The following is a 9,650-nucleotide window of genomic DNA, read 5'->3' as shown; positions in this document are numbered from 1 at the left end:
GGCCAATCCTTCTTCCTAGTCTGTCTTAATATGAATGTTCAGATTTAGAGGAGTATCTGACAGACAGATTTTGGTCTGGGAGTTGTTTTATCACCTTTACAATTTTTCTTTTGTAATGGCTCTGTTTAGGTGTTCAATTTTGGTTTGTTTCAGTTTATGTAGGTTGTGAATTTCTAAGTATTTGTCTATTTCCTCTAAGTTTTTGTATTTGTTTGAGTATAATTTTTCATAATATTCCAGTGTAAGCTGTTTTATTTTAGTTGGTTCTGTTGTGACATTGCCCATTTCATCTTTTATTTGGATTATTTGTGTCTTTTCCTTTGTTAGTTTTGCTAGTTGTTTGTTGATTTTATAGACCTTTTTGAAGAACCAACTCCTAGTTTTGTTGATGGCTTCAGTTGTTTTTCTGCTTTCTATTTTATTTATTTCTGCCCTAATTTTTATAATTTCACTTTTTTTAGAGGATTCCAGGTTTTCTTGCTGTTCCTTTTCAATTGTTTGAGATGTTGGGTTGGAGAGTCAATGGTCATTTTGGCATTTTTCCCCCCTGCCTTCTGATGTGTTTGCTTATTGCTGTAAATTGACCTCTGATTACTGTTTTTGCTGTTTCCCAGAGATTTTGGTAAGTTTTCTTTCCCATTGTCATTTGTTTCAAGAAACTTTTTCATTTCATTTTTTATTTCTTCTAGTACCCACTCTTGTTCAAGTAAGGTGTTATTCAGCTTCCAAATGTACAAGTTGGTTTTCTTTCCTTTATCCTCTTGTTAATTTCTGACTTTGTAGCATTGTAGTCTGAGAATATGCTTTGTATTATTTCTATGTTTTTTTAAATTTATTAATGCTTGCCTTATAACCTAAAATGTGATCTATTCTGGAGAACATTCAATACACATTAGAGAAGAAGGTATAATATGCTTTTGGGGTTGCTTTAGCCTATATATCTACTTCTTTTAGTCACGGGATTTCCACCTGGGCTGTAGATGAGGGCAAAATATTCCATTGAGAACTTCTTTATTAACCATATTTGGAAAATTACTGGCTGCAGGCAAGATGTATGGATCCCTGAACAACAACAGCACTGGCTCATGGGACAGTTTGCTTTATCTTCAGATGCTGTCCCATCAAAAGATCCACAACTCTCTGCCTTCCATAGAGAGGGCAAGTGTTGTATGTTTAGGAAATCAAGAAACAGTTTGGGAAGTTCTTCATTTTATAAAATGACAGCCTGTACATATGTTTCTAAACCTTGTTGTCATTGTTCTGAGACTTTTGGGACTCAGTTTCTAACATGTTTATGAGGAATTTCTGGTGTTTTATCCATTTCTTAAGCTTTTGGAGCAAGGCATGGAATTTACTGTATCTCTTTAAATAAAATTTTTTTTTCTGTTCATTAGTATATCTATCTTGAATACTGTGTAATTCCACTCCAGGTCACTCTCTTGATAACAAAATGATGGGATGTAGACCTCTATGGCCTCACCAGCCTGCTGGTGGAGGGCAGACCTGGGGTGGCCAGGGCCGTCACATATTTGGAAATCGTAAAGCAAGTTCAAACTGTAAAACAAATAAAATAAATATTATTAAGTATGATGCCATCAAGGTGAGTATGACTCATAATGACTCTATGAACAATAGATCTGTATTTTGCCCTATCCTGTGCCACTCACCTAATTTCTGATATACTTGCATCTATTGTTACAGTCATGTGTTAATTCATCTTGTTGAGAGTCTTGCTCTTTTTCTTTGTCCTTTCCAAGAATGATGTCTTTTTCCAAAGACTGGCCCCTTTTAACAACATGCCCAAAGTATGTGAGATGAACTTTTGTCAACTTCACCTCTCCGAAGCATCCTAGTTGTACTTTCTCCAAGACATACTTGATTATTCTTTGGCAATTCAATGCTGTTCTACAGCACAACAGAACAGCTGAGAAACATCAGTTGTTTTTTTCTGCCATCCTACTTCATTACTCAACTTTAAGATGTACAAAAGTAATTGAAAAGACCATGGCTATGAACAGGTACACATTAATTTTTAAATTGACATCGTTACTCCTTTGCATTTTGGAGAACTCCTTGACAATAGATTTTCCCATTGCAAAATATCTTCTGATTTCTTTTTTTTAAAAACATATGTATTTTTCATTTTAATTGTCATTTTAACAAAAGTTTACAGAAAAGTTAGATATTCATTCATTGTTGCACATTTTACCCCCTCTCCCTACCTTCCCCCTCCCCAAGATGACTTTTTTCTTTTCATTAGTTTATTTACAAAATTCTAATAAAAATTCAAACAAATTCTTTAAATTTCTCTCACCCCCCCCACCCATCAGATTGTACAACCCAATAATTAATCCCCTCTTCCTCCTGTACATCCACATCCCTTTGCTTACAGCTTCTCCCAATTCTCCTGGATCCTTATACTCATTCTACAATAATGGTCTTATATAATATTTATCCTTATGTGACTGAGTTAGTTCACTCAGTATAATGCTCTCCAATCCCTCCCAAGTTAGGTAATAATTTACAAAGTGCTGCATAGTGTTGTGTTATGTGAATATACCATATTGTCTTAATCTATTTGTTTGTGTTTGGACATTTAGGCTGTTTCTATGTTCTTGCAATGGTGAATAATGCTGCTATGAACATTGGTGTACAAATCTCAGTTTGTGCCTCAGTTCTCCTATTCTCAGAGTATATTCCAAGTAGTGGAATAGCTGGACCATATGAAATTTATATGTTCATCTTTTTTAAGGAAGTGCCAAACTGCCTTCCAGAATGGTTGTACCATTTTACAATCCCACCAACAATGAATAAGAGTTCCTTTCTCACCACATCCTCTCCAACATCTATTACTTGCTGACCTGTTAAACTTTGCCACTCTTACTGGAGTGAGATGTTACGTCATTGTGGTTTTGATTAGCATCTCTCTTATTGCCAGTGATTTGGAGCATTTTTTCATGTGTCTGTTTGCTATTCAAATATCGTCTTGTGTGAAAATTCTTTCCATGTATTTTGCCCATTTTGTAATTGGGTTATCAGTCTTTTTCTTGTGGAGGCCCAGGAGTATTCTGTAAACTTTTGTTATAAGACTCTAGTCTGAGAAGATATTGCCAAATGTTTGTTCCCAGTCTGTAGATTTTTATATGCATAGAGATTTAATCTTTAGAAGGTCCCATGCCTCAATTTTATCCTCTTTAGACTGTGCATTTCTGGTTATATTTGGCAGTGTCTTTATACCTTGGACTAGCACTTATAAGCTTGATCCCAGTTTGTCTCTTAAGAACATTATGGTTTGGGGCTTTACTCCCAGGTCTCTGATCACCTTGAGTTGATTTTTTTGTATGGTGTGAGATGTGGACCCTGTTTCAACTTTCTGCAGGTGGAAGTCCAGTTTTGCCAGCATCATTTGTTGAAGAGGTTATCATTTCCCCATTTGATATCTTTGATTTCCTTGTTGAATAGCAGTTGACCATAGATAGGTGGGTCTATTTCTGGGTTCTCAATTCTGTTGCATTGGTGTATGTGCCTGTCACTGTACCAGTACCATGCTGTTTTGGTTGCCACTGCTGCGTGTGCTGTAGGTTTTGAAGTCAGGGAGTGCTATGCCTCCAATCTCGTTTTTGTTTCTAAGAAGTCTTTTGCTTATTTGGGGTCTCTTGTCTTTCCAAATAAATTTAGTAATTTCCCTTTCAATCTCCTTGAACAATGAATTTGGTACCTGGATTGGAATTGCATTGAACATGTAGATTGCTTTTGGTAGGATTGTCATTTTCACCATATTGAATCTTGCAATCCATGAACAGGGCACATTTTTTTCCATTTCTATAGGTTTTTTTATTGTGTCTTTCAGAAATGCTCTATGGTTTTCTTTGTATAGGTCTCTTGTATCCCTAGTTAAATTTACTCCAAAGTATCTCAATTTGTGGTTGGCTATAGTAAATGGTATTGCTTTCTTGATCTCCATCCCTGAGTTCTCTTTTTTTACTGTAGAGGAATCCTATTGATTTTTGGATATTGATCTTATATCCTGCCACTCTACTAAATTGGCCTATTAACTCTAACAGTTTTTTTGTTGAGTCATTAGGTTTTCTGTGTACATGATCAATCATCTGCACATAGCAACAGTTTAACCATTTCTTTGTCAATCTGCATGCCTTTTATTTCCTTCTCTTGTCGTATTTCCCTAGCAAGCACTTCCAATACAAAATTGAAAAGAAGTGGTGACAGTGGGCATCCCTGTCTGCTCCCTGTTTGCAAGGAAAATGTTTTTAGTCTTTCTCTATTAAGAATGATGTTGGCTCTTGGTTTTGCATATATACTTTTCAGTACGTTGAGGAAATTCCCTTCTATTCCAATAATGTTGAATGTCTTTATCAGGAAGGTTGCTGGATTTTGTCAAATGCCTTTTTTGCATCAATTGCTAAGATCATATGATTCTTGTTATTTATTTTGTTAAGATAGTGAATTATTATTATTTTTATTATGTTGAACCATCCCTGCATACTTTTTATGAATCCCACTTGGTCATAGTGGGGCTTTTTGGTTTTGCTTTTATTGGTTTGCTTTTTTTTTTTTAAAAAAAATGTGCTTTTGGATTCTATTGGCTTGGATTTTGTTAAGGATTTTTGCATCTATATTCATCAGAGATATTGGTTTGTAGTTTTCTTTCTTGGAAATATCTTTGCCTGGTTTTGGTACTAGGGTTATGCTTGCTTCACAGAATGATTCTGGAAGTGTTCCTTCTTTTTTCAATTTTTTGAAATAATTTAAGTAGAATGGATCTAAATTCTCTCTGAATGTTTGGTAGAATTCAGCTGTGAAGCCATCTGGTCTAGGAATTTTCTTATGGGGAAGACTTTTTATGACCTTTTCAATTTCTTCTCTTGTGATGGGTTTGTTCAAGTGTTCTATATCTATCCTTGTCAATCTGGGCAGGGGAAGTGTTTCAATGAATTTGTCCATTTCCTCTAGGTTGTCAAATTTATCAGAGTATAGCTTTTCATAGTATTTTGATATTATCGAAGTTATCTGTGTCTTTTCTTCCTTTTGTTAAATTTGCCAGTGGTTTGTCAATTTTATTGACCCTTTCAAAAAACCAGCTCCTGGTCTTATTGATGGTTTCAACTGTTTTTCTGTATTCCATCTCACTGATTTCTGCTCTTGTACTTATAATGTTTTTTCTTCTAGAGGCGATAATATTAGATTGTTGATCTTCTTCTATTTGCTGAAGGTGTTGAGTTAAATCATTGAATCTTCTTCTTTCTTCCTTTTTTTTTAATGTGTGTGCTTCTTGCTATGAACTGCGCTCTGAGGACTGCCTTAACTGTGTCCCAGAGGTTTTGGTAAGTTGTATCTTTATTACCATTTGTTTCATTCTTAATTTTTTATTTTCATCTTTTTATTTCATTCTTTATTTCTTTTATAACCAAATCATGTTCTAGCAGAGAGTTATTTAGTCTCCACATGGGTGGGTTTATAAACTTTACTCTTCTGTGGTTAATTTCTAATATTATAGCATTGTGGTCTGAGAAAATACGTTGTATTATTTCAATGTTTTTTAATTTGTTGAGGCTTGCTTTGTGGCCTAATATATGATTAATTCTGGAGAATGTACCATGTGCACTTGAGAAGAAAGTGAATTGAGTTTTAGTTGGGTGCCGTTCTCTGAATACATCCACAAGGTCAAGTTATTTGATTGTATAGTTTAGTTCTTCTGCATCTTTGTTGTTTCTTTTGAGTTGACCTATCCTCTGGTGATATGGTATATTGAACTCTCCTGCTACTATTGTGCTGCTATCTATTTCTCTCTTCAATTCTGTTAACTGTTGTTTTATGTGTTTTGCAGGTCTGTCATTTGGTGCATAAATGTTGACCAAGGTTATGTCTTCTTGATCTATTGTGCCTTTAATCTTATCCTTTCTTGTCTTCGATGGTGTTTTTCATTCTGAAGTCTATTTTATCAGAGATTAGTATTGCCACTCCTACTTTTTTGAGGTTGCCATTTGCTTGGTATGTTTTTTTTCCAGCCTTTGATTTTGAGACTTTCTTCTCCATTTTTAGATGTGTTTCTTGTAAGCAACATATTGATGGGTTTTGGTTTTTTATCCATTCTGCTACTCCTTTTCTCTTAATTGGTTCATTTAGTCCGTTCACATTAAGTGTGATAATTGTCAGGACAAGTTTTACTTTTGCCATTTTGTTGTGCTTCTTTTTCTGTTGTTTCTGGTTACTATGGTCCATTTATTTTCCTTTGGCATCTCTGGGTGAAGGACTTCACTTAAAATTCTTGTAGTTTTGATCTTCTTTTCACAAATTCTTTAAGGTACTTCTTGTTTGCAAATAATCTAATTTCCCCTTCAAAATTGATAGAGAGACTTGCTAGATATAGGATCCTTGCCTGGCAATTGTTATCATTCAACTTTCTGTATATGGCATCCCATTGCCTTCTAGTTCTCAGTGGTTTCTGCTAAGAAATCAAAATTTAATCTAATTGTTTCCCCTTTGTAGGTAACTTGTTACTTTTCTTGTGCTGCTTTTAGAATTCTATCCTTATCTTTTAATTTGGAGAATTTGACTATGATATGTCTTGTTGTTTTTCTTTTTGAGTCTAGTCTATTTGGTGTTCTCTATGTTTCTTGGATGTGGATTTACCCATTCTTTAAAAGTTTTCTTCTAGTACTTCTTCCACAATCTTCTCAGAGACTTCCCTGTCCCTCCCATGTTCTGAAATTCCAAATCATATGTATATTATTCCATTTTATGGTATCTCACATAATTCTAATGTTTTCTTCATTGTCTTTATGTCTCGTCTCTGGTTTGGTTTTTTGTTTGTTTGTTTGTTTTTTGGTTTTTTTTTCAAGGAGGTTTCTAGTGAGGCTTTTGTCTTCCAGCTCACTGAATCTCTGTTCCATCTTCAGTTCTATCTTCAGTTCCATCTTCAGTTCTACCAGCATGTTCGACACTTCTGCCATTTTGGTCTTAATATTCTGGATTGCATTTTCATGCTTTTCTGTTAATTCCAATACTGTGTTGGCTGTGCCCTCTTTTTCTTGTGATCATTTTTTAACTTCTTGTACCTCTTTGTCTATTTTATGAATTTTTTCTTCCATCTTTTGTATTTTCATTAATATCTGTTCAAGTTTCTCCTCATCTATATATTTCTTCTGGATTATTGTCTCTGAAGTATTTGCTCTCTTAATGACTTCCATTATTTCTTTCCACATTTGCATCTTTTCCTGTAACTGACCAAGTAACTCTATATCAACATATTTGTTTTTATTCTCTCTATATGGGGTATTGACTGAGTCTACTTTTTTTAGGAAAAGGGTTATTTTGTTTCTTTATAATGTCTGATGTGGATTGCTAGGGTTTTTTTTACATGACAGGAGTGAGCATGGAGGAAGCCTTTCATTCTCTTCTGGAAGTAGCTTCTTACCTCCTTTGAGGGGCCCAGAACCTCCCTGTTGCCTTAGTTAGGGATCCTGCATGGTCGAGTCTGACAGCAGATTGTTCCCCAACGTACCTGAGTTAAGGGGCCAAACGTGGTCAAGCTAGAGAACAATTTTCCCCAAAAATAACTGTGGGAGCAGCGCAGACAATGCTGTCCCATCACACACTTCCTGCTCAATTGTGCACTTCCTGCTCCATCGAGTGCTTCCTGAACCCATCGTGTGCTTCCTTCTCTGATATCTTCTTATTTTTAACTGCTGGTACTAAGGATCTTGATTGTGGATCCAAGGAAGATGAAACCCTTGCCATCTTCAATTTTTTGTTGCCTCTTGGTCCTGTGGTAAAGATTTTTATTTTCTTGAGGGTGAGATGCAATCCATATTAAGGATTGTAATCTTTAGCCTTCTGAAGCAATGTGGCACAGCAGGGAAGAGGAGATATAGGAAGCAAAATGAGTCACAAGAGGTGGGGACTCAGTTCCCCCCCCAAACAGGTATGATCACATTTCTCAGAAGCCCACCCATCAAGGCGAAGCCTGCTTCTTCTTTGAGAATTAACTAAAATAAATATAAGTTATAAATAAAACTTTATGAATAAAGATATTTGGTTTTAAATATAGAAAAGGAATTCTTTTATTAACTACTACCATGGAGGCAAGGATTCTGGGGCTTTTTCTGACATACTTTGGACATGTTATAAGGAGGGACAGGTCCTTGGAGAGGGACATCATGCTTGGGAGGGTGGAGGGATGGCGTAGGAGGGAAAGACCCTCTATGAGGTGGATTGATTCAATGACTGGGGTAATCGGGATGGGTGTGTCAGAGGCAGTGTAATTGGCACAGGATAGAGCAGGGTTTAGGGCTATTGTACATAGGGTCGCTATGAGTCACAAGTGACTTGACGGCACATAACAACAACAACAACAACTACCATGAAACTGAATAATCACAGCATCATGTACTTATTGACCCATATTTTCTTCCATTAAACCTAACCACTATATCACCATGAGGGAAGGAGAGGAGATTGAGGTTGTTAGAAATTTCAGCTTGCTTAGTTCCACAATTAACAATCATGGCACCAGCGATCAAGAAATCAAAAGACAAACTTTAATGGGAAAATCTGCTGTCAGAGGCCTTGCTAGAGTGCTGAAAAGCAAAGTCTTGAGACTTAGGTGCACCTGATCCTGGCCATGCTTTTTGTAATTATTTGCTAAGAACAAGAGAGCTGAACAACCTACTACTGAAAGATCCCAAACTAGGACTTTTTCAAGATCAGGCGCGACCCTGAGCAACTCACACCAGATCCACTTGTTGCAATCACAAGAGGCTTTATTGACGAAGCTTTGGGAAGACTTGTATCTCATGCAGAAGACAGGGAAGTCGACCCCGAACCAAAAAAGAAAGGGAATTTATACAAGGTCTAGGGGTTCTTTGGCGTGGAATTCGCTCATTGGCTCTTTGGAAAAGGAGAAGTTCAATTTTAGGTCAGTTACCTGCTGCTGATGTTAGTTAAGATACGGTTTTTGCCAGTAATTGCTTGTTCAGTTTGTGGTCAGCTAGTTCCTGGAACATAAACATTCACACAAGATCAGAGGTATAGGTTCTTACATTACTTGGGTGTGGGAACATTGTTCAAAAAATTTTCCTTTCATTCCAAACTTCTTTTAGTACAAGGCTCTAATCATAGAACCAAGAATCTCTGGAGGCAGTATCATTGCAGTCAGGTTCTCTCATATTTTGATGTTGTTGTCTTAGAACCATTAATTGAACCGTACTGATGCGGTCTTTCACAAAGGTAGCAAGCTTATTTATAATACAAGGCCCAACTAGTAACAATATAAACAAGAGTATTAAAGGACCTATAAGGGTAGATACAAGAGTAGTTAACCATGGGGACTTACAAAATAAGCTCTCGAACCATGTTGCCAGAGATTCTCGGTCTCGTTTTCTTTTGTCTAACCTTTCCCTTAGCTTTTGCATGGAGTCTTCTATTACTCCTGAATGGTCAATATAAAAGCAACATTCTTCTTTTAGCGTGGCACAGAGACTCCCGTCTTTGAGGAATAATAAGTCTAGTCCTCTCCTATTCTGTAAGGTTACCTCAGATAAGGAGCTCAAGGATTCTATTAGCTGAGTAATTGATGACTCTAAAGCCCAAAGATCCTCATCTATGGCTGTTTTTAACTCATGCTATTTTTG

The 9,650-nt window shown here is 36.2% G+C and overlaps 1 pseudogene; it reads right to left on the bottom strand.

The window, feature by feature from the left end:
• Positions 1-950: 950 nt before the first annotated feature.
• LOC102855591 lies at positions 951-9,372 on the bottom strand (annotated as a pseudogene).
• Positions 9,373-9,650: the final 278 nt, after the last annotated feature.

This window comes from Elephantulus edwardii, unplaced genomic scaffold, assembly GCF_000299155.1.
Source record: "Elephantulus edwardii isolate Elephantulus edwardi_28Jun2011 unplaced genomic scaffold, EleEdw1.0 scaffold00276, whole genome shotgun sequence".
Taxonomy (NCBI): domain Eukaryota; kingdom Metazoa; phylum Chordata; class Mammalia; order Macroscelidea; family Macroscelididae; genus Elephantulus; species Elephantulus edwardii.
This window is presented reverse-complemented; position numbering and strand designations above follow the sequence as displayed.